The sequence below is a fragment of the Bufo bufo genome, chromosome 9, assembly GCF_905171765.1.
Source record: "Bufo bufo chromosome 9, aBufBuf1.1, whole genome shotgun sequence".
In the NCBI taxonomy this organism is placed as follows: domain Eukaryota; kingdom Metazoa; phylum Chordata; class Amphibia; order Anura; family Bufonidae; genus Bufo; species Bufo bufo.
In genome coordinates, this window is record NC_053397.1 from 77,180,232 (window position 1) to 77,205,739 (window position 25,508).

The 25,508-nt window shown below is 44.0% G+C and overlaps 1 pseudogene; it reads left to right on the forward strand.

Moving 5' to 3' along the window:
• Nucleotides 1–19,098: 19,098 nt before the first annotated feature.
• LOC120979956 lies at nucleotides 19,099–19,278 on the forward strand (annotated as a pseudogene).
• Nucleotides 19,279–25,508: the final 6,230 nt, after the last annotated feature.

A 25,508-nucleotide genomic window follows, 5' to 3' on the forward strand; every position in this document is an offset into this window, starting at 1 on the left:
CCGAGCCCCCAAGCACTATGGTGCTCAATCAACACTAGTGAATGCCTAATTTTTAGGGCCTGTACTCCACTGGCCTACAGTAAAATTGTTATTCAGTGACCGCCTAATGTACCTCCAACCAAATAATCACTTCTTCTTTTCTGTCAGGTGAATGCCTAATTTTTGGGGCCTTTACTGGCCTACAGTAAAATTGTTATCCAGTGACTGTCTAATGTACCTCCAGCAACATAATCACTTGTTCTTTTCTGTCAGGTGAATGCCTAATTTTTGGGGCCTGTACTTCTGTGGGCTAAAATAATTTTTTCATAGGCTCCAGCACGGCACATTTTTGAGAGTTTCCCTTTAAGACACATAAAAATGGCCAATGATTAAAATACATATTTTTTGTGGGAATTGTTGCCATTGATCCCCCTCTGGTATGTCACTGTCCATGTTGTGGGACTATTTGTGCACTACTAGTAAGTATTTGGTGTCTGTAAATATGACCTGGAGGTTTTTCGGGTTCGTCTGCCATTAAAGTGAATGGGGCCCGCCGCTAAAGCGCGGTTCGCAAACATTTGATCGCGAATGCACATTCGCAAAAAGTCTCAGCCGATGTTTGTTTATCACTAGCTGCAACCCGCCTGATGCCACACATCTGATGCCAAGTGCTCCTTATTTCACCAACCTTCATCAGTGGGTACTGGTATTGCCACCCACCACCCCACTCTATTACCGGGCCACTTCCTGGTCTTCTGATGCAGCTGCTGCAGCCATCTCCAAACTATGTCACTTTGCCACTCTGTAATCTCCTCCTGCTGCTACCAAATCTACACTATGTCACCTTGCCACTCTGTGGTCTCCTCCTGCTGCTGCGGCCATCTCCACACTATGTCACCTTTGCACTCTGTGGTATCCTCCTGATGCTGCTGCTGCTAATGCCATCTCAACAATTTGTCACCTTGCCACTCTGTGGGATCCTGCTGCTGCTGCCATCTCAACACTATGTCACCTTGCCACTCAGTGTTATCCTGTTGCTGCTTCCATATCCACACTATGTCAAGTTGCCACTCTGTGGTCTCCTGATGCTGCTGCTGCTAATGCCATCTCCACACTATGTCACCTTGCCATTCTGTGGGATCCTGCTGCTGCCATCTCCACACTATGTCACCTTGCTACTCTGTGTTATCCTGCTGCTGCTGCCATCTCCACACTATGTCACCTTGCCACTCTGTTTTCTCCTCATGCTGCTGCCATATCCACACTATGTCACCTTGCCACTCGGTGACCTCATCATACTGCTGCCATCTACAGACTCTGTCATTGTGCCACTCAGTGGCCTTTTCATGATGCTGCTGCTGCATCTGCCCCCTCTAGACTCGGTCATTGAGCCACTCTGTGACTTTCTCCTGATGCCACCACTTCCAACTCGGTGGCCTCCTCATACTGCTTCTACCTCCAAACCCTGTCATGGGGCCACTCTGTGGTCTTCTCATGCTGCTTACACCTCACCACTATGTCATAGGTCCACTTTCTGGACTTCATATGCTGTTCCCACCCTCCCCCCCTTTTTTGACTGTTCCACTATTTTGGCTTTCGGCCTGGCTGACATTATCATTTATTTGACCTTTCCTCTGATCTGTCAGAAGGAAGGAAAAATGAGTAGTGATGAGCGACATAGGCAATATTTGAATTTGCAATATTTCACAAATTTTTGGCCCAATATTCGCCATAAATTCTCAAATTCTAGAATTCTAGAATTTGTGATCTCCAGTCATTGTTTACTTGATTGCGAGAATTGGCAATGTAATATATTTGCAATAAATTTGCAATAAACTTGCGATTAGACTATTTAACACTATTCGCAAATATGAATATATAGCACTATATTCTAAATATTCTCGAATTCTCGAAGTGGCGATATTGGCGATTAAAATTTGCGATTCGAATATTCGCGCTCAACACTAAAAATGAGACGCACAACGGATCCTGTCTGTGTACCAGCTGTAAGGCCTGTATGGTCCCATCAGAATTGGCTTATGATTTGGTAGCCAAAAGCAGGAGTGGGCACAATACACAGAAAACATGCAAATATTCCATTCACGTGTCATCTCTGTTTTAGATCCACTCCTTTTTTTTTGGCATTAGCAATACTGATGGCTTTTTGAGCAAATGCTGACCGAGTGAAGGCATATGCTCCACAGACAGGATCCGTTTTTTGTGGGTTATTGTTCTGACGGATCAGAGTAAGGCCTCTGCCATTGTTTTGGTCCGCAACCGACTCGCAGTTTTGGTGGCTCTGATGCGGACCCATTCACTTAAATGGGGCTGCAAAAGATGTGGACAGCACTCTGTGTGCTGTCCGCATCCGTTGCTCCGTTCCGTGGTCCACCAAAAAAATATAACCTGTCCTATTCTTGTCCGTGTTTTGCGGACAAGAATAGGCAGTTATATTAAAGGCTGTCTGTGTTTTGCGGATGCGCGATTTGCGGAACACAAAACACAAAACGGTCGTGTGCATGTAGCCTAAGGGCAAATTAATCAGTGATGTCAACACAAACTTACTACTGACACCCTCTCCACTCTGTCAGGGGGCTCTACTTGTATAAGCGTTTAATAGAACAGGTACTCTAGACATCTATGTGGAATCAGCTGACGAGGGTGTAAAAGGAGTGCGCTTCTTCTTGACACTAACATGGACCTGTAAGGCTGAGTTCATACTTTAGTTATTTGGTCAGTTTTGGCGAATTTAAGTATACTTTATTATAATTTTAATCAAGTTTTGGTTCAATTTAATATTAAATATTTAATAAATTTACTAATACAAATTACATGATGCTTAAGACATTAGAGAATTGGCCAGTCTTCTGTTTATTTAACGACGTGGTGATAAAATGTTAAAAAAAAAATTACGACAGGAGACAATCGGCCAGAAAACAATTCCTCTCCACCTGGAGACGAATCCTGTCAAGATTGCTGCAAGTGCGGTATTGGCTGCTCATCGACCAAGATCCTCACGGGTTCCCAATCATCATGAAAATGAAAAGGAGGGCATCCTGTGGGGCACTGACTTGGAGAGGGTCTTCGGATTCCCCCTGCACTATACGGGCATCTCAGAAATGAACCGCTGCTCCCGACAACAGCAACTTGGAATGTCATGGAGCGTCCCGGTCATCCGGCATCTATTCGCCCCGATGAAGAATTATTTTGAAAGTGTGTAGAAGCCACACAGGGCCCTCATGCTGCAGATTTATCATGGAGACATTGGATTTTACAATATTACATTATTATTTTGTGCTTTAGCAACACTGATGGATTATTGAGCAAATGCTGAGCGAGTGAAGGCTGATGCTCCACACAGGATCTGTTTTTTGTGGGTTATTGTTCTGACGGATCAGAGGAAGGGCAAAATTGTTAGTGACATCAGCACAAACTTACTGTTGACACCCTCTCCACTCTGCCGTGGGGGGGGCTCTACATATATAAGTGTTTAATAGAACAGGTTCTGTAGACATCTATGTGGAATCAGCTGGCGACGGTGTAAAAGGAGTGCGCTTCTTCTTTACACTAACATCGACCTGTAAGGCTGAGTTATTTGGTCGGTTTTGGCCCCGTGACTGCTCAAATAAGTAAAGTGTGCAGTGTGATTCTAATAGTGACGCCTGTCATCTGCATGTCATACTGACTGACAGTATTATTTCACTACCCCAGCACACTCACTATGCGTGTTACTGCAAGGCACAGTGTTCTACACCCATATAAAGGCTCTCTGCAGCCCAGAGATTTCTTTTTTATAATGCGATTCATCATGAATTAATTTGGATTGAAGCAAATTTTTCCAGAAAATTTGGTGAACCGGCCAAATCGAATTTTTGAGAAATTCGCTCATCTCCAATGAATACCTTAGGTGGGTCAACATAAAAACTTACTTTGAAGGAGTTTCTAATGTTTTGGTGCTGTGCACGGTGCCATAAGATCAGCATTAGAAAAATTGGTTGCCAAAATCCAAAATGTGCTCTAGTCCTTTAAAGTCTTGTGATGAGCCCTTACAGTAGACCATTTACACAAATAACATCAATTTTCATGGTAAAAACATTCAGTAATGGATTTAGAAATGTTTTGTCTCAAAATCTTTTGTAACAGAAAAAATTTATAAGAAAGGAAAATATAATTTTTTTTCATAGTTTTCAGTTTTTTCTTAAATATTTTTTTACTATTATATCTTTCATCTAATAACACTATATTGTCCTGTGAAAAATAGTATCAAATACATATAGGTTGGCTCAGAAGTTACCGTAATTAGTTGTTAACAGATAGGACCATTACTAAAACTGAAAAAATGGCCTCCAGTGATGAAGCAGTAAAAAAAAAAAACATCCAAAACTACACCAGAAGCTGCACATGTGATTACAGCCCAAAGGTTTCATTCATAGCAAATATTATATTATTGGATTTATTAAATATATTTGTCACAATAGATCTTGGTCTTCATCAGGAGATGCCATTTGTCATTTGAGATAAAATGGGTTAACATGTATTGACCGGTTTATATAACAAACATAAACAGAAGCTCAATGACTCTTTTAATAGATACCATTATCATGTAAGGGTTTGTGTAAGCTCACATTAAGAGCTAGGTTTAACAATCAACGTAAGAGAAGATAATGCTTTTACATTCTGTGTTCAGTGCAGATGGATCCTAAACAGCAATTTGATAATCCATAATCAAATCTGGCCTTTCTCTAGCTCTGCAGTAGACATAGCTCTCTTAACATTAATACTCCTAGCCACTATGCCTGCTCTGCATAATGATATTTGCAAACCTTTCCTACAGCCCAGAGGAGGAAGTATGAGGATCAGCTCCTTCTCTTGAAAATTATCATAAATAGGGATTGATTTTAGCATTAGGATTGCTCCAGATCTAGCTGAAAAGGACTAGTGAAAGGTGAGGAGAAAAATTTTATTTCTCAGGATTACATCTGTAAGAACAGTGGGAAGCAGAAAATGCATATTAGATCCTCTTTAACGTGTATGATGAGTGGACATGAAGAACTGTTTGGGCAACTATACCTTAGCAGATTCATTTATATTATATACATGCCATTATAGAAATCTACAGTATATTATAAATGTTCCTCCTATTCAAAAAGGCATTGGCTAATGAATGCTCAATCCACATCACATTTGGGAAGTATGCTTGGCAGTATGATTTAAAATGTATATAATTGTTTTCCATATGGTTGCATACATCTGCCACTGACTTCCCTAACAATATATATATATATATATATATATACTCACCTAAAGAATTATTAGGAACACCATACTAATACGGTGTTGGACCCCCTTTTGCCTTCAGAACTGCCTTAATTCTACGTGGCATTGATTCAACAAGGTGCTGATAGCATTCTTTAGAAATGTTGGCCCATATTGATAGGATAGCATCTTGCAGTTGATGGAGATTTGAGGGATGCACATCCAGGGCACGAAGCTCCCGTTCCACCACATCCCAAAGATGCTCTATTGGGTTGAGATCTGGTGACTGTGGGGGCCATTTTAGTACAGTGAACTAATTGTCATGTTCAAGAAACCAATTTGAAATGATTCGAGCTTTGTGACATGGTGCATTATCCTGCTGGAAGTAGCCATCAGAGGATGGGTACATGGTGGTCATGAAAGGATGGACATGGTCAGAAACAATGCTCAGGTAGCCCGTGGCATTTAAACGATGGCCAATTGGCACTAAGGGGCCTAAAGTGTGCCCAGAAAACATCCCCCACACCATTACACCACCACCACCAGCCTGCACAGTGGTAACAAGGCATGATGTATACATGTTCTCATTCTGTTTACGCCAAATTCGTACTCTACCATTTGAATGTCTCAACAGAAATCGAGACTCATCAGACCAGGCAACATTTTTCCAGTCTTCAACAGTCCAATTTTGGTTAGCTCGTGCAAATTGTAGCCTCTTTTTCCTATTTGTAGTGGAGATGAGTGGTACCCGGTGGGGTCTTCTGCTGTTGTAGCTTATCCGCCTCAAGGTAGTGCGTGTTGTGGCTTCACAAATGCTTTGCTGCATACCTCGGTTGTAACGAGTGGTTATTTCAGTCAACGTTGCTCTTCTATCAGCTTGAATCAGTCGGCCCATTCTCCTCTGACCACAAGGCATTTTCGCCCACAGGACTGCTGCATACTGGATGTTTTTCCCTTTTCACACCATTCTTTGTAAACCCTAGAAATGGTTGTGCGTAAAAAAAATCCCAGTAACTGACCAGATTTTGAAATACTCAGACCGGCCCGTCTGGCACCAACAACCATGCCACGCTCAAAATTGCTTAAATCACCTTTCTTTCTCATTCTGACATTCAGTTTAGAGTTCAGGAGATTGTCTTGACCAGGACCACACCCCTAAATGCATTGAAGCAACTGCCATGTGATTGGTTGACTAGATAATTGCATTAATGAGAAATAGAACAGGTGTTCCTAATAATTCTTTAGGTGAGTGTATATTTGTCATGGCAAACATCAAATGAAGGCTTCATTCAGATAGGTGTAAAGTGATTGCATTTTAGCGTCCATACCACAGACGCAAATCCCAGCTCGACCAGTGGTCTTATGCTCTGAACTTTCAGCATCATCAATCCCTATTCTCATAGTTTGGGTCATTACACCTTCATAGATTTGCAGCCATAATGCAGATGCTAAAATCTGCTATTTGAATGAGGTCTAAGGGTGCTTTCACACACAGCATTTTTATGAATGTTTTTCATTGTGTTTCCCTGGGTTAATTTTTATAAATTTTTTTCAAGGCTAGGTGGTTTTAGTACCGGTAACTTATATTAGGAAGGATAAAACACGATACAAAACACGTTTCTCTTTTGAAATTTTTGGGCCCATGGCATGTTTAACACAGAATGCTCTAGCTGTGGCCTTTATTTGCCAGTTTTCCCATAGGCTTTCCTATAGGACTTGAAGAACTTGCAGGTAAAAAGCATATGATAAATGTTGAAAAAATGGCAGCTAAAATGCTTGGAAAAATGCAATGAAAAATGCAAGCAAAGTAGGATTTCTCCGTGCTGTTTTAGTTTTTCAGCTTCTTTTGGTGCAAAAATATGATATACAAAAAAGTGCATATGTATTCCTGGGAATTTTGTTCATTAAGTGCATTTTTTGTCTTCTTGATTCCTCCAAAAATGCAGCATGTTGGAGTTCTTGGCTTTTTTTTTTTTTAGGTGTTTTGACATCTCCTTCTCTATAGGGGAAAAAAGCCATGAAGTAAACACTAGTGGTAAGACTCACTGTGGGAAATTTATCATATACCATTGTTTAATGCCAGTCTATGATATCCCCTGTGCTGCAAGAGAATAGGACTAAGTTATGATGAGGCACATCCCCTGGCAGTCCTTGTGCCTAAACAGAAATCTATGCCAGCAATGAGCTGCTACAGTCTTCTTTTACAGCAGAAACCTAGTATAATTGAAGAAATATATGCTGCACCTGGTCATGACACCTCTCTACCCATGCCATGCCCACTTTTCTGAAAGAAAAGCCACATATGGCAAAATTGCATTTAAAAACTTTTTTACACCAGAAAAATGATGAGGGGAAGGTTGTAATTTTCCAAACTGTGTGCAAAAAAACAGCAGAAAAAACACCACAAAAATGTGGCAAAAAATGCAGATGGTCAAAAAAATTCCAGCTCTTACTAGTTTTTATAGCTGGTAATAAAAAAACACCAACATGAAATTCATGTGTGTAGGTACCCTCAAGCTCAAATCATGCATGTAGTTTTTTTGAGCCAAAACCAGAAGTGGGTCCACTGGATTTCCTTTCTAGTTCAGACCCATATGTCCTTGTGGTTGTCTTTTTGAGACGTTTTTAAGCTAGTGATACATTTAAATTAGCAATGAACAAACCTGGACCAGAGGCTAGAGAAATTACATTTAGGCAAAAGCGTGGAATTGCACCACATTTGGGCTCCTACAAGAGTCAAGATTTCTTTCATGCGGCAATACTCTCGCTTGCATGGCAAAAAGTCCCACAACACCATCCTGGCCAGGGTCCAGAAAACTTTAATTTAGGTGCACCACATTTGCAGACCAAGGAGAGTCAATTTCTTTTATAAAGAAGCGGTACTATTGCTTGACTTATAAGAGTCCCACCACATTAGGTGCAAAAGTGTTCCGCATTTACCATAACTAAGTGGTACAACAGCAGATGATCTGCCAGCATCTTGGCCAGGTGGGAGTTCAGCTTGCCCATTATCACAAATAACTTTCTCAGGATGAAACAATCCGTTACAGATGTCTAATGATGGACCTGAGGACAAGGAGAATGAGTCTGAGCAGGAGAAGAAGCAGCTGCTAATGAAGACAAGGACACTGTACTGCTTTGGGATACGAGCTGGTTGCCAAAATGAAGACCAGGAGAAGGACAGACTTGTTCTGGTTGGAAATGATTGCCTGTTCTATTTTCTCACAGGATCCAGTGATGCCACCTCATGTGTTACATTAGATGCCTGGTAGCTATTTTTGTATTTGAATGGCCACAGCTTGTTTTATTCCTAAATATCTTGCACCCAGTTATGGTTTTGGATGCTGGCTTTATGGAGAAAAGGTACCATAAGGGAGTTGTTTGCACAGAGCAAGAGACAGCCGAGCTTGGCCTAGGTCTTGGATATTTTGAGCCAGCATCATTCCAGTTGTTGTCCAACATAAAATCATTGTCATAATCTTCACTCTCCCTGCCACTTTTATCAGACTTGGATATCTCATGGTGGAATTCTTAGCCCCCCTCCCTATTCCTTGCTCTGTGTTTGCCCCTAATGTTACTGTTAGAGATGGCCTTGCGGTTCGCCCAGCGTACGTTTTGCGGCAAACTTTGCGTGTTCGCGATTCGTCAAACGTGAACATATGGAGAAATTTGCGCCCGCCATATTCTTTTACATTATGAAGAACTTTGACCCATGACACATCCATCAGGTGGTACAGGACAGCCAATTGAGACATTTCGGCACATGGACATACCCCCTACCTTATAAATAAACCTGATCTGGCCGCCATTTTACATTCAGTGTTTTGCCAGTGTAGGTAGAGGTTGCTGTGTGGAGCAGGGACAGGCTGTTAGGGAGTGGGACACCAAACGCTAACTAATAGGGCCACAAAAGCCACAATTTTAAGGACTAGTATATGTGCGATACACAGAGGGGTGCGATATACTTATACTTTTATAATGAGTCAAAAACACATAGATCTACAGTACAGACCAAAAGTTTGGACACACCTTCTCATTCAAAGAGTTTTCTTTATTTTCATGACTATGAAGGTATCAAAACTATGAATTAACACATGTGGAATTATATACATAACAAACAAGTGTGAAACAACTGAAAATATGTCATATTCTAGGTTCTTCAAAGTAGCCACCTTTTGCTTTGATTACTGCTTTGCACACTCTTGGCATTCTCTTGATGAGCTTCAAGAGATAATCCCCTGAAATGGTCTTCCAACAGTCTTGAAGGAGTTCCCAGAGATGCTTAGCACTTGTTGGCCCTTTTGCCTTCACTCTGCGGTCCAGCTCACCCCAAACCATCTCGATTGGGTTCAGGTCCAGAGACTGTGGAGGCCAGGTCATCTGGCGCAGCACCCCATCACTCTCCTTCATGGTCAAATAGCCCTTACTTTCAAAGTTTTCCCAATTTTTCGGCTGACTGACTGACCTTCATTTCTTAAAGTAATGATGGCCACTCGTTTTTCTTTACTTAGCTGCTTTTTTCTTGCCATAATACAAATTCTAACAGTCTATTCAGTAGAACTATCAGCTGTGTATCCACCTGACTTCTCCTCAACGCCACTGATGGTCCCAACCCCATTTATTAAACCTGACAGGGCACACCTGTGAAGTGAAAACCATTTCAGGGGACTACCTCTTGAAGCTCATCAAGAGAATGCCAAGAGTGTGCAAAGCAGTAATCAAAGCAAAAGGTGGCTACTTTGAAGAACCTAGAATATGACATATTTTCAGTTGTTTCACACTTGTTTGTTATGTATATAATTCCACATGTGTTAATTCATAGTTTTGATGCCTTCAGTGTGAATCTGCAATTTTCATAGTAATGAAAATAAAGAAAACTCTTTGAATGAGAAGGTGTGTCCAAACTTTTGGTCTGTACTGTATATAGAGATCACCTGGAAGTCAGGGGCCTAGGGGCTTACTAGGGCCATTTTTATATAGGGTAAGGTTCCGGAAGGGGTCGCTTTTATCAGGGTGGGTGGTCTGTGGTTACGCTATCATGGCCAGAATAGCACCCCCTGTAGGGCAATATCAGGGACAGTTCTTTGCCCACGCTGTCCTTTAATACCACATCATCATCTAGCCCAGGGATAGATAGTTTTTGCTTTCCCTCCGGGATTCATGGATGTGCACTGGAATCCACCGGATTGTGGTAGGACATATGGTTTCTGATTTGGTGCTGCCGAGCACTTGTTATTGCCTACCACATCTATGTTTTTTGCTTAAAAGGGTTCTGCACTTTGTTTAAATGGATGATCTATCCTCTGGATAGATCATCAGCATCTGATCGTCTGACACCCGGGACCCCCGCCGATCAGCTGTTTGAGAAGGCAGCGGCGATTCAGCAGCGCCGCGGCCTTCTCGCTGTTTACCGCTGGCCCAGTGACGTCACGACTAGTATCAACTAGTGTGGGCGGGGCTAAGCTCTGTTCACTTTAATGGAGCTTAGCCCCGTCCACGCTAGTTGATACTAGTCGTGACGACACTGGGCCAGCGGTAAACAGTGAGAAGGCCGCGCCGCTGCTGGAGCGCCGCTGCCTTCTCAAAGAGCTGATTGGCGGCTGTCCTGGGTGTCGGACACCCGCCGATCAGATGCTGATGATCTATCCAGAGGATCTATCCAGTAGCTGCTATTTGACACTGGGTGACTAAGCCATGTTGATTTTTTGACTATACTTGAGTGCTGCTGGCTTTTAGAATTTTCTCCATTGAATGGGACCTTGGTGCCGGTTCGTATTGGCCTGATTCTGCACCCGACCGTTGGTGTGCTGCGTCTTCATTTTCCATTTTTGTTTCATGCACCTGATCATGGATTTATCATTTCAAAATCGACACCCAGACGTCTTCACCTACACCAGGGAGGACACCACCTTTTTGTTTGCCCCGTCACTTTTGGAGGATAAGAAGCAATATGAATATGAGTCCAAACGACTGATTAACTTGGAGCTGCATATGTCCACTCTCTGCGAATATCACCAAACACACAGAATACCGCATGGCATGAGGTCACAACTTAGACCGGACTTATCAAGCTACTATTTGACACTGGGTGAATAAACCATGTTGATTTTTTGACTATACTGGAGTCCTGCTGGTTTTGGGTAATAACTCAGTGATAAAATCCGACACTGGGAAAGCTGGGTAATAACTTGCGAACTACACTGAGTTATTACCCAGCTTTTCCAGTGTCAGATATTATCACTGACTTACTACATAATTATTACATAATATTTGCTATATTGCTATATATATTAGTTTTTTTGAATATTCTAAATATTCTAAAAAAAGAATATATAGCAATATAGTGAATATTATGTAATAATTATGTAGTAAGTCAGTGATAATATCTGACACTGGAAAAGCTGGGTAATAACTCAGTGTAGATCGCAAGTTATTACCCAGCTTTCCCAGTGTCAGATATCATCCTAGTGTAGATCGCGAATATTCTAATCGCAAATTTTCCATGCAAAAGGCTGCACTAATATGCTTGTCATAAGAATCAGTCTAATATTCTTGTCAGAAGACTATGAAACCAATAGAGGGCGCTATTGAGTTATGGACAGCGCCCTCTATTGGTTTCATAGTCTTCTAAAAGAATATTAGACTTGTCATAAGACTGTAAACTCAATAGAGGGCGCTGTTCATAACTCCATAGTGCCATCTATTGGTTTTCATAGTCTTATGACAGCTGAAAAACAAGGCAGATTCTGCTCATTTGCATGTCTTTCCCATAAGCCCATGTTTATGCAAATGAGTTTTTACATGACAAAACTGTATAGAAAGTTTATTGAAAATTATGTTAGGACAATTGGAAAATGATATTGATCTAGGTGTGCAGGTCCACCAAAGCCATCTAACAGATGCAAAATAACTTGGAGGCTTACAGGTTCTCAGTCAGATGAGAGCTGGTTTGGAATATCTCATAGTGCACAAGGCTATCATCTGTCTCATGGATAGATTGGGCACATACCTGGCTTTTGGCATTTGACTTTTAAGTGGTTGTCTATTGTATGTTGTACATAATAGGAGTCTAAGATGCATCCAGCCATCCTTGTAATGCTGTTTCCAAGCTATTTTGATGGGGTTTCCATCAATTTCTAACCTTTTATTATGAACTAGACACCCTCTTGTCTTCCGAGCAGGGGTGCCTGGTTGTCTCCCATTGACTTCCATTATACTCGGGTGCTTGGCCGAGCACACGAATATAGCAATGGGTTCGGGCCGAACACCTGAATACTTTGGTGCTCGCTCATCACTATAAAAGACCTTTCTTAACTGTAAAGACCCACGTTGGAAACTTGTGATGCAATTTTTCCCTCCTTCCCCTAAAAAACAAAACACTAGTATAACAATACAGGAAATGCCTGTAACTGATTTCTATTGTGCTATTTGCATTTAAAAAGACAGGTTCAAAAATACTTTTCTCTACTGCTAAAAGTGCATTTACAGGAGGTGATTATTGTGTAAATTATCGTTAAATCGAGCAAAACTGCAAGATTATCGAGCAGTATAAAAGTAATGAACGATAGAGCGACAACCAACAACCAGTAGATTTCTTGTGGGTTTGATTGTTTGTGTGGGCACAAAAATTGTCTTTGGACGTTAACGATTTCATATGTGTAAATAATAATCGTTCACTGCACAAACAATTACACAGTGGGTGTGTTTAAGCATGCCAATCAAGTTATCAATTTGTGTAAATGCAACTGTCTGCTTTACAAAGATGGAATATCTGATCGAAATTACAACTTTGTGAACGATAATTGGCGTGTCTAAAGGGTCATTGTTGAAACGTTCACTAAACCAAGAAATGACTTGTTTGTCACTCAATCATACCAATCATCTATTCATGTAAAATAGGAATCCGAAGTCGGCCTTGTTAGTGACTGGTACCTCAGTACCAAATCTGACTTCAGATTTCTATTTTAAAATGTTTTTAAATACGCAGATTGGAATACAGAAGTCATTCACCGAAGTCTGGCGCAACTTCGGCTGAGACTAAGTTTTGCTACACGAAACCCATACATTTTAATGCTGTATGGAAACAGAAATGGCAAACACTATATTGTAACAAATTAACTTTGGATCTATTATCCGAAGCTTGATTCACCGAAGCCTAATTCCCCTCTCCACACAACCAATATAATAATTAGTGTTGAGCGCAAATATTCATAAAGCAAATTTTTATCGCAAATATCGGCACTTCGAGAATTTGCGAAAATTTTGAATATGGTGCTATATATGCGTAATGACTAATATAAACTCACCTAAGAATTATTAGGAACACCTGTTCTATTTCTCATTAAAGCAATTATCTAGTCAACCAATCACATGGCAGTTGCTTCAATGCATTTAGGGGGGTGCTCCTGGTCAAGACAATCTCCTGAACTCCAAACTGAATGTCAGAATGGGAAAGAAAGGTGATTTAAGCTATTTTGAGCATGGCATGGTTGTTGGTGCCAGACGGGCCGGTCTGAGTATTTCACAATCTGCTCAGTTACTGGGATTTTCACGCACAACCATTTCTAGGGTTTACAAAGAATGGTGTGAAAAGGGAAAAACATCCAGTATGCGGCAGTCCTGTGGGCAAAAATGCCTTGTGGATGCTAGAGGTCAGAGGAGAATGGGCCGACTGATTCAAGCTGATAGAAGAGCAGCGTTGACTGAAATAACCACTCGTTACAACCGAGGTATGCAGCAAAGCATTTGTGAAGCCACAACACGCACATCCTTGAGGGGCTACAACAGCAGAAGACCCCACCGGGTACCACTCATCTCCACTACAAATAGGAAAAAGAGGCTACAATTTGCACGAGCTCACCAAAATTGGACTGTTGAAGACTGGAAAAATGCTGCCTGGTCTGATGAGTCTCGATTTCTGTTGAGACATTCAAATGGTAAACAGTCCGAATTTGGCGTAAACAGAATGAGAACATGTATCCATCCTCTGATGGCTACTTCCAGCAAGATAATGCACCATGTCACAAAGCTCGAATCATTTCAAATTGGTTTCTTGAACACGACAATGAGTTCACTGTACTAAAATGGCCCCCACAGTCACCAGATCTCAACCCAATAGAGCATCTTTGGGATGTGGTGGAACGGGAGCTTCGTGCCCTGGATGTGCATCTTCAAATCTCCATCAACTGCAAGATGCTATCCTATCAATATGGGCCAACATTTCTAAAGAATGCTATCAGCACCTTGTGGAATCAATGCCACGTAGAATTAAGGCAGTTCTGAAGGCAAAAGGGGGTCCAACACCGTATTAGTATGGTGTTCCTAATAATTCTTTAGGTGAGTGTATATATTTTTTTGAACACAGTACACATCAGGTGATCATCCCTCCCTTCTTCTAGCTTGTGGGCAAATGAGAAGGCTTTGTCACAGCATAGCAACATCCCTAGCAACCAATAGAAAAGTTGCCTACCCCTTACTATATAAGAACCTCCCCAGCAGCTATTTTCTAAAGTTTATTGCAGTTATGAAAGAGCCAGCAGTGTCATTGCTGTGCTCTGTGCTTTGTTGTATTACATTAGACAGCTAACTTATATATATATAATTCAGATAGTTAGAGGGAGATAGTCAGTGTAAGTTAGATTGATCTATAGTGTAGCTGATAGGTTTCACTGCAGGGTGTTAGGCAGTGTAATAGGTTCTGCTGTCCATACATACATGCTACAGACATACCAGCTTGAAAAATGTAGCATAAGTGACCCACGTCGGTATTTCGCACGCTTTACGCGAATAATACATTGCTAATTTTCACAGTCAAGAATATAATCTCGAATTCGCAAATATATGATGAATATTCTACAAAATATTTGCGAAATATCGCAAATTCGAATATTGCCCCTGCCGCTCATCACTAATAATAATGCAGGAAAGACGGTAATATTTCTGTCTATGTAATTTGCCTTTAATTTCACTGGTATAAAAAATAGTTGTTTCTTGCAGGTGATTGTTTTTTTAAAGCAGAACTGCTGGAATGAGGTAAGACAGCAGCAGCTCTGTTAAGCAGTGTGCCCTGCCTCTCAAACTCTCACTCCCTCAAAGCTTTCCCTGATTTTCCCTGATCAAAGTTCCTTAATTATTTATTTCTATTCTTCCCTATACTGTCCTTGCTACAAATGGTTGCTTGTACCTCAGTATACTGTGTAAAATAGTTTTCTGTCAAACTATGCATAGACCCATCCACCCTCATCAACAGTTCAACACAGAATGACATCTGCTCATTCTTCACAGACATCTTCCTGCGTGCTGCCACCCTTATTTGGCCAATGAGTCTGTTTTTTAGCTTCTGAACCCTTCCCCTCCCACTTTCTCCAGGGTCATGTGAACTTCTTTCTTCTTCCTCCCTCGTGGTTTTGCCTGCCAACATGTGCAGTAAAATGGCACTGCATACCATGCAGTTACTGGATTAGTTCAAAACAAACCTGAAAATCTTTGGGTTCGTTTGGCGGACAAGTTTTTGTAAAATCTGTAATGTACTGAGTTCATTATAAATTGATTCACACATCCTTGATTTAAATATAATGTGGCACTAGGTGTCTAGTTGTATGGGTGCACAATGCCCAAGACAGGACAATGTTAAAGGACAGATAACGTTAGGATGGTGTACATAGACCTTGCTACCAGAACTTGTAGAACTGTTAGAATTTTATGATCACTGTTTTCTTTTTAAAAGCTCCCTTCTTGCAGTTTAATCCGGACCTGGCTACCTCTGTATTAATCTTTTTAACACTGCTCAAAGCATGGAGAATACTCCAGGGAAATAAAACCAGTGCCTGCTCTGATCTTACTAATCCTGCTCACAGTGTTCGGGAAGGATTACTTTTGGAGTCCCGTTGCACTTGTTGTATTGCTGGTAAACAAAGAGATACAAGATGAGACAATGAACTAATTATACATCAAAAGACTTGAGGATCATTAGACCACACTGAGTGCCTGTGAGGTTGCTTCAAACAAAGCTTTTTCTTAAATCCTTTTGAGTGCTATAGGGTGGTGGAAAAATTACAGTTTTCTCACAATGAAAAAACATCCAGGAGACAAGGTATTGATAGCCCTGCAATCTTTTAAGATGCCGTAAGAATGTAAATCCGTATTAACACTATATGAATCTATCTAGCATATGAAATAATCTTCACATTCCATTGACATCTTCTGAACATACTTTAGTTCTATGGCTGAAGTTTTGCAGATCTAAAGCCTATTACCTATAGGTAGGAATGTTAAAATATTTAAAGTGTAGCCAAAAATACTTGACTTTGACCTAGTGCGAAATATTGCGCACAATGACATATGACATGACGATGCCAGCCAGCGTGATAACATCATCACGCATCGCGCAAGATTATACGCTGGATCTTCAATCAAAATGGCCATGGCACACTCTTTGCGATCAAATAAATAAGGTGAGTATTTTTTTTTCTTACAGATTAACCCCCTCAATGGTCATCTCAGATGCCGCGATCAGTGATGAACACTGCATCTGAGGGGTTCAATGACAGGGGGCAGCGCAATCGCTGTTCCCCGTCATTTCACCCACTACTCACAAAGAAATGCGCTTCCTGACAAAGTAATTTGAAAACTTTGCTCATCTCTAGTTCTTAAACTTGCCTCATTAAATGTGAAGGGCTTGAATAACCCTTGCAAAGATCCTAGATGTGGCGCGAAGTGAAGGACTTACAGTGTGATATTTTCTGCGCTCAGGGAAAGCACATTGTGCTCGCAGATGCCCACAGGCTCAGACATCCATTGTTTCCCCACTTCTTTGAGTCCCACTATACTAATAAACAGGGGACTCTTGATAGCCATTAAACACCCACTGGCTTTTAGGACTCTCATTGATCCTAATGGCAGGTTCATCATATTGGTTGGCAGGGTTAACAACATTGTCTATACCTTCGTGATTGTGTATGCCCCTAACAAACACCAGATAACATTTCAGAGGAAACTTGCTAGGAAACGATATAATGTAAATCTGGATTGGCGATTTCAACATAGTTCATACTTCCTTGGACTCCTCGACCCTGTCCAGAGAACATTATTCATCTCTAATGTCTTTACTGCAGCAAGAAGATCTATATGATCAGTGATGAGCGGCAGGGGCATTATTTGAATTCGCAATATTTTGCTAATATTTGAGCGACTATTCATCATACATTCGCAAATTCGAGAATTCGGGAACTTCAGTCATTATTTTCTTGATTGCGAAAATCGGCAATCGGGAAATTCACAATAAAGATTCCCGATACGAAAAGTCGCGATCAGCACTATTCCTAAAGTCAAAGATATTGCAGCCATCTCATTGGGCCACAAGCAATAAGCAGTGAGGGATCATGGGTAATGATGAAGAAAATCTAGCATATTCGCGATTACAAAGATATAGCACTATATTCTAGATATTCGCGAATTCTCGAAGTGCCAATATTCGGGATAAAAATTTGCGATTAGAATATTTGCGATCAACACTATTAATGTGTAGAGGATCCACCATTACTCTGAGAGGGATTTTTCTCCCCTGTACACTTTTCTTATTCCAGGATACACTCAATGCTGGTGGATAGACACATTCTGTATTCTGCCCAATCATCGTCTATTGCAGGGATCAGCAACCTTCGGCACTCCAGCTGTTGTGAAACTACAACTCCCAGCATGCTCCTTTCACTTCTGTGGGAGTTCAGAGAACAGCCAAGCAAGTGTGCATGATGGGAGATGTAGTTTCACAACACCTGGAGTGCCGGAGGTTGCTGATCCCTGCTCTATTGAGATGATTAAATGGTCTGATCATGCTGCAACCATGGTAAATGTCTTAGAACAATACACCTTGCCCTCCTGCCCATTATAGTGCAACAATTCCTTCCTCATGGAAAATAGCAGGTATGCTGATAAGTAGAGATGTCGCAAACATAAAATTTTCCGTTCGCGAACGGCAAATGCGAATTTTCGCAAATGTTCGCGAACAGGCGAACCGGGCGAACCACCATAGACTTCATTAGGCAGGCGAATTTTAAAACCCACAGGGACTCTTTCTGGCCACAATAGTGATGGAAAAGTTGTTTCAAGGGGACTAACACCTGGACTGTTGCATGCCGGAGGGGGATCCATGGCAAAACTCCCATGGAAAATTACGTAGTTGACGCAGAGTTGGGTTTTAATTCATAAAGGGCATAAATCACCTAACATTCCTAAATTGTTTGGAATAATGTGCTTTAAAACATCAGGTATGATGTTGTATCGATCAGGTAGTGTAAGGGTTACGCAGGCTTCACAGTGACAGACCAAACTCCCCATTTAACGCACCGCAAACCGTCCATTTGCACAACCGCAAACTCCCCATTTGCACAAGGTTGCATACCAAGCTAGCCATGTCCCGTTCCTTGTCAACACTGACGTCATTGAAGGTCTCTTCCTCCACCCAGCCACGTACAACACCAAGGGTCCCCGAAAGGTAACAAAAAGACCCCTGGGACGTCTGCTGTGGTTGGTCTTCCACCTCCTCAAAGCCACCTTCCTCCTCTGACTCCTCTTCTTCAGACTCCTCTCTCTGCGTTGCCGCAGGTCCAGCAATCGACGACGACAAGGCTGCTTCTAGTGGTGATGGTGACCACAACTCTTCCTCTTCATGCTCATCTATGGCCTGATCCAGCACTCTTCGCAGGGCACGCTCCAGAAAAAACGCATATGGGATGAGGTCGATGATGTTGCCTTGGGTTTGACTGACCAGGTTTGTCACCTCCGCAAAAGGACGCATGAGCCTACAGCCATTGTGCATGAGCCTTCAGTAACGCGGCCAGAAAATACCCAGCTCCGCAGAGGCTGTCCTCTTTTTTTTTTTATTAAAAAAAAATCTGTTCTCAACAGTTTAATCTCTGTTTTGTCCCCTATCAGGGGACGGTGTATGGAATAGATTTTAGGAACCGGGAGATGGAAAAAGATGCTTGGTCGGTCCTCTTACTTCCAATTTGGGGCACTGCGCGTACGCCTTGCAATGTACTGTGCCACCAGATATGAGTGGTGTGTTTAAGTAGTACTATTCCTATCAGTTAAATCCCTGTTACGTCCCCTATCAGGGGACGTGTATTGAATAGATTTTAGGAACCGGCAGATGGAAAAAGATGCTTGGTCGGTCCTCTTACTTCCAATTTGGGGCACTGTGCGTGCGCCGTGTAATGTGCTGTGCAATCCCAATATGAGTGGTGTGTTTAAGTAGTACTATTCCTATCAGTTTAATCCCAGTTACGTCCCCTATCAGGGGACGTGTATGGAATAAATTTTAGGAACCGGGAGATGGAAAAAGATGCTTGGTAGAGTTGAGCGAACACCTGGATGTTCGGGTTCGAGAAGTTCGGCCGAACTTCCCGGAAATGTTCGGGTTCGGGATCCGAACCCGACCCGAACTTCGTCCCGAACCCAAACCCCATTGAAGTCAATAGGGACCCGAACTTTTTGGCACTAAAAAGGCTGTAAAACAGCCCAGGAAAGAGCTAGAGGGCTGCAAAAGGCAGCAACATGTAGGTAAATCCCCTGCAAACAAATGTGGATAGGGAAATGAATTAAAATAAAAAAAAAAAAAAAAAAATTAACCAATATCAATAACAGAGGTCCCATAGCAGAGAATCTGGCTTCACGTCAGCAGAGAATCAGTCTTCATGCCATAGCAGAGAATCTGGCTTCACGTCACCCACCACGGTAACAGTACATTGTCATATATTTAGGCTCCGGCACCCAGGCAGAGGAGAGAGGTCCCGTACCAGAGAATCTGGCTTCATGTCAGCAGAGAATCAGTCTGCATGTCATAGCAGAGAATCAGGCTTTAAGTCACCCAACACTGGAACAGTCCATTGTCAGATATTTAGGCCCAGGCACCCAGGCAGAGGAGAGAGGTCCCGTAACAGAGAATCTGGCTTCATGTCAGCAGAGAATCAGTCTGCATGTCATAGTAGAGAATCAGGCTTTACGTCACCCAACACTGGAACAGTCCATTGTCAGATATTTAGGCCCAGGCACCCAGGCAGAGGAGAGAGGTCCCGTAACAGAGAATCTGGCTTCATGTCAGCAGAGAATCAGTCTGCATGTCATAGCAGAGAATCAGGCTTCACGTCACCCACCACTGTAACGGTCCATTGTCATATATTTAGGCCCAGGCACCCAGGCAGAGGAGAGAGGTCCCGTAACAGAGAATCTGGCTTCATGTCAGTAGAGAATCAGTCTTCATGTCATAGCAGAGAATCAGGCTTCACGTCACCCAACACTGGAACAGTCCATTGTCAGATATTTAGGCCCAGGCACCCAGGCAGAGGAGAGAGGTCCCGTAACAGAGAATCTGGCTTCATGTCAGCAGAGAATTAGTCTTCATGTCATAGCAGAGAATCAGGCTTCACGTCACCCACCACTGGAACAGGCCACTGTCAGATATTTTTAGGCCCCGGCACCCAGACAGAGGAGAGAGGTCCCATAACAGAGATTCAGGCTTCATGTCAGCAGAGAATCAGGCTTCATGTCATAGCAGAGAATCAGGCTTCACGTCACCCACCACTGGAACAGGCCACTGTCAGATATTTTTAGGCCCCGGCACCCAGACAGAGGAGAGAGGTCCCATAACAGAGATTCAGGCTTCATGTCAGCAGAGAATCAGTCTTCATGTCATAGCAGAGAATCAGGCTTCACGTCACCCACCACTGGAACAGGCCACTGTCAGATATTTTTAGGCCCCGGCACCCAGACAGAGGAGAGAGGTCCCATAACAGAGATTCAGGCTTCATGTCAGCAGAGAATCAGTCTTCATGTCATAGCAGAGAATCAGGCTTCACATCACTCACCACTGGAAAAGGCCACTGTCAGATATTTTTAGGCCCCGGCACCTAGACAGAGGAGAGAGGTCCCATAACAGAGAATCTGGCTTCATGTCAGCAGAGAATCAGTCTGCATGTCATAGCAGAGAATCAGGCTTCACGTCACCCACCACTGTAACGGTCCATTGTCATATATTTAGGCCCAGGCACCCAGGCAGAAGAGAGAGGTCCCGTAACAGAGAATCTGGCTTCATGTCAGCAGAGAATCAGTCTTCATGTCATAGCAGAGAATCAGGCTTCACGTCACCCAACACTGGAACAGTCCATTGTCAGATATTTAGGCCCAGGCACCCAGGCAGAGGAGAGAGGTCCCGTAACAGAGAATCTGGCTTCATGTCAGCAGAGAATTAGTCTTCATGTCATAGCAGAGAATCAGGCTTCACGTCACCCACCACTGGAACAGGCCACTGTCAGATATTTTTAGGCCCCGGCACCCAGACAGAGGAGAGAGGTCCCGTAACAGAGATTCAGGCTTCATATCAGCAGAGAATCAGGCTTCATGTCATAGCAGAGAATCAGGCTTCACGTCACCCACCACTGGAACAGGCCACTGTCAGATATTTTTAGGCCCCGGCACCCAGACAGAGGAGAGAGGTCCCATAACAGAGATTCAGGCTTCATGTCAGCAGAGAATCAGTCTTCATGTCATAGCAGAGAATCAGGCTTCACGTCACCCACCACTGGAACAGTCCACTGTCAGATATTTTTAGGCCCCGGCACCCAGACAGACGAGAGAGGTCCCGTAACAGAGATTCAGGCTTCATGTCAGCAGAGAATCAGTCTTTATGTCATAGCAGAGAATCAGGCTTCACGTCACCCACCACTGGAACAGTCCATTGTCATATATTTAGGCCCAGGCACCCAGGCAGAGAAGAGAGGTCCCATAACAGAGATTCAGGCTTCATGTCAGCAGAGAATCAGTCTTCATGTCATAGCAGAGAATCAGGCTTCATGTCACCCACCACTGGAACAGGCCACTGTCACATATTTAGGCCCAGGCACACAGGCAGAGGAGAGAGGTCCCATAACAGAGATTCAGGCTTCATGTCAGCAGAGAATCAGTCTTCATGTCATAGCAGAGAATCAGGCTTCACGTCACCCACCACTGGAACAGGCCACTGTCACATATTTAGGCCCAGGCACCCAGGCAGAGGAGAGAGGTCCCATAACAGAGATTCAGGCTTCATGTCAGCAGAGAATCAGTCTTCATGTCATAGCAGAGAATCAGGCTTCACGTCACCCACCACTGGAACAGGCCACTGTCAGATATTTTTAGGCCCCGGCACCCAGACAAAGGAGAGAGGTCCCATAACAGAGATTCAGGCTTCATGTCAGCAGAGAATCAGTCTTCATGTCATAGCAGAGAATCAGGCTTCACATCACTCACCACTGGAACAGGCCACTGTCAGATATTTTTAGGCCCCGGCACCTAGACAGAGGAGAGAGGTCCCATAACAGAGATTTAGGCTTCATGTCAGCAGAGAATCAGTCTTCATGTCATAGCAGAGAATCAGGCTTCACGTCACCCACCACTGGAACAGGCCACTGTCAGATATTTAGGCCCAGGCACCCAGGCAGAGGAGAGAGGTCCCATAACAGAGATTCAGGCTTCATGTCAGCTGAGAATCAGTCTTCATATCATAGCAGAGAATCAGGCTTCATGTCACCCACCACTGGAACAGGCCACTGTCAGATATTTTTAGGCCCCGGCACCCAGACAGAGGAGAGGTTCATTCAACTTTGGGTTGCCCCGCAATATAATGGTAAAATGAAAATAAAAATAGGATTGAATGAGGAAGTGCCCTGGAGTACAATATTATATTGTTAAGGGGAGGTAGTTAATGTCTAATCTGCACAAGGGATGGACAGGTCCTGTGGGATCCATGCCTGGTCCATTTTTATGAACGTCAGCTTGTCCACATTGGCTGTAGACAGGCGGCTGCGTTTATCTGTAATGACGCCGCCTGCCGTGCTGAATACACGTTCAGACAAAATGCTGGCCGCCGGGCAGGCCAGCACCTCCAAGGCATAAAAGGCTAGCTCTGGCCACGTGGAAAATTTGGAGACCCAGAAGTTGAATGGGGCCGAACCATCAGTCAGTACGTGGAGGGGTGTGCACAGGTACTGTTCCACCATGTTATTGAAATGTTGCCTCCTGCTAACACGTTCCGTATCAGGTGGTGGTGCAGTTAGCTGTGGCGTTGTGACAAAACTTTTCCACATCTCTGCCATGCTAACCCTACCCTCAGAGGAGCTGGCCGTGACACAGCTGCGTTGGCGACCTCTTGCTCCTCCTCTGCCTTCGCCTTGGGCTTCCACTGGTTCCCCTGTGACATTTGGGAATGCTCTCAGTAGCGCGTCTACCAACGTGCGCTTGTACTTGCGCATCTTACTATCACGCTCCAGTGCATGAAGTAAGGTGGGCACATTGTCTTTGTACCGTGGATCCAGCAGGGTGGCAACCCAGTAGTCCGCACACGTTAAAATGTGGGCAACTCTGCTGTCGTTGCGCAGGCACTGCAGCATGTAGTCGCTCATGTGTGCCAGGCTGCCCAGAGGCAAGGACAAGCTGTCCTCTGTGGGAGGCATATCGTCATTGTCCTGCGTTTCCCCCCAGCCACGCACCAGTGATGGGCCCGAGCTGCGTTGGGTGCCAGCCCGCTGTGAACCTGCTTCATCCTCATCCTCCTCCACCTCGTCCTCATCCTCGTCCTCCTCGTCCTCCAGTAGTGGGCACTGTCTGGCCACATTTGTACCTGGCCTCTGGTGTTGCAAAAAACCTCCCTCTGAGTCACTTCGAAGAGACTGGCCTGAAAGTGCTAAAAATGACCCCTCTTCCTCCTCCTCCTCTTGGGCCACCTCCTCTTCCATCATCGCCCTAAGTGTTTTCTCAAGGAGACATAGAAGTGGTATTGTAATGCTGATAACGGCGTCATCGCCACTGGCCAAGTTGGTGGAGTACTCGAAACAGCGCAACAGGGCACACAGGTCTCGCATGGAGGCCCAGTCATTGATGGTGAAGTGGGGCTGATCCGCAGTGCGACTGACCCGTGCGTGCTGCAGCTGAAACTCCACTATGGCCTGCTGCTGCTCGCACAGTCTGTCCAGCATGTGCAAGGTGGAGTTCCACCTGGTGGGCACGTCGCATATGAGGCGGTGAGCGGGAAGGCCGAAGTTACGCGAGCAGCGGCAGGATGTGAACGCCGGAAGCGCGAACAGACTTTATGCAGCAGCTCTGACATGTCGGGGTAGTTGTGAATGAACTTCTGCACCACCAAATTCAGCACATGCGCCAGGCAAGGGATGTGCGTCAAACCGGCTAGTCCCAGAGCTGCAACGAGATTTCGCCCATTATCGCACACCACCAGGCCAGGCTTGAGGCTCACCGGCAGCAACTACTCGTCGGTCTGTTGTTCTATACCCCGCCACAACTCCTGCGCGGTGTGGGGCCTGTCCCCCAAACATATGAGTTCCAGAATGGCCTGCTGACGTTTACCCCGGGCTGTGCTGAAGTTGGTGGTGAAGGTGTGTGGCTGACTGGATGGGCAGGTGGAAGAAGAGGAGGAGGAAGCTGAGTAGGAGGAGGAGGAGACAGGAGGCAAAGAATGTTGCCCTGCGATCCTTGGCGGCGGAAAGTCGTGCGCCAAACAGCTCTCCGCCTGGGGCCCAGCCGCCACTACATTTACCCAGTGTGCAGTTAGGGAGATATAGCGTCCCTGGCCGTGCTTACTGGTCCACGTATCTGTGGTTAGGTGGACCTTGCCACAGATGGCGTTGCGCAGTGCACACTTGATTTTATCGGATACTTGGTTGTGCAGGGAAGGCACGGCTCTCTTGGAGAAGTAGTGCTGGCTGGGAACAACATACTGTGGGACAGCAAGCAACATGAGCTGTTTGAAGCTGTCTGTGTCCACCAGCCTAAATGACAGCATTTTATAGGCCAGTAGGTTAGAAATGCTGGCATTCAGGGCCAGGGATCGAGGGTGGCTAGGTGGGAATTTACGCTTTCTCTCAAATGTTTGTGAGATGGAGAGCTGAACGCTGCCGTGTGACATGGTTGAGATGCTTGGTGACGCAGGTGGTGGTGTTGGTGGTACATCCCATGTTTTCTGGGCGGCAGGTGCCAACGTTCCTCCAGAGGCGGAGGAAGAGGCCGAGGCGGCGGCAGCATCAGAAGTGGCCGAGGCGGCAGCAGCAGAAGAGGTAGCAGGGAGAGCCTAAGTGACTTCCTTATTTTTAAGGTGTTTACTCCACTGCAGTTCATGCTTTGCATGCAGGTGCCTGGTCATGCAGGTTGTGCTAAGGTTCAGAACGTTAATGCCTAGGCTCTGATGGCACAGCGTGCAAACCACTCGGGTCTTGTCGTCAGCACATTGT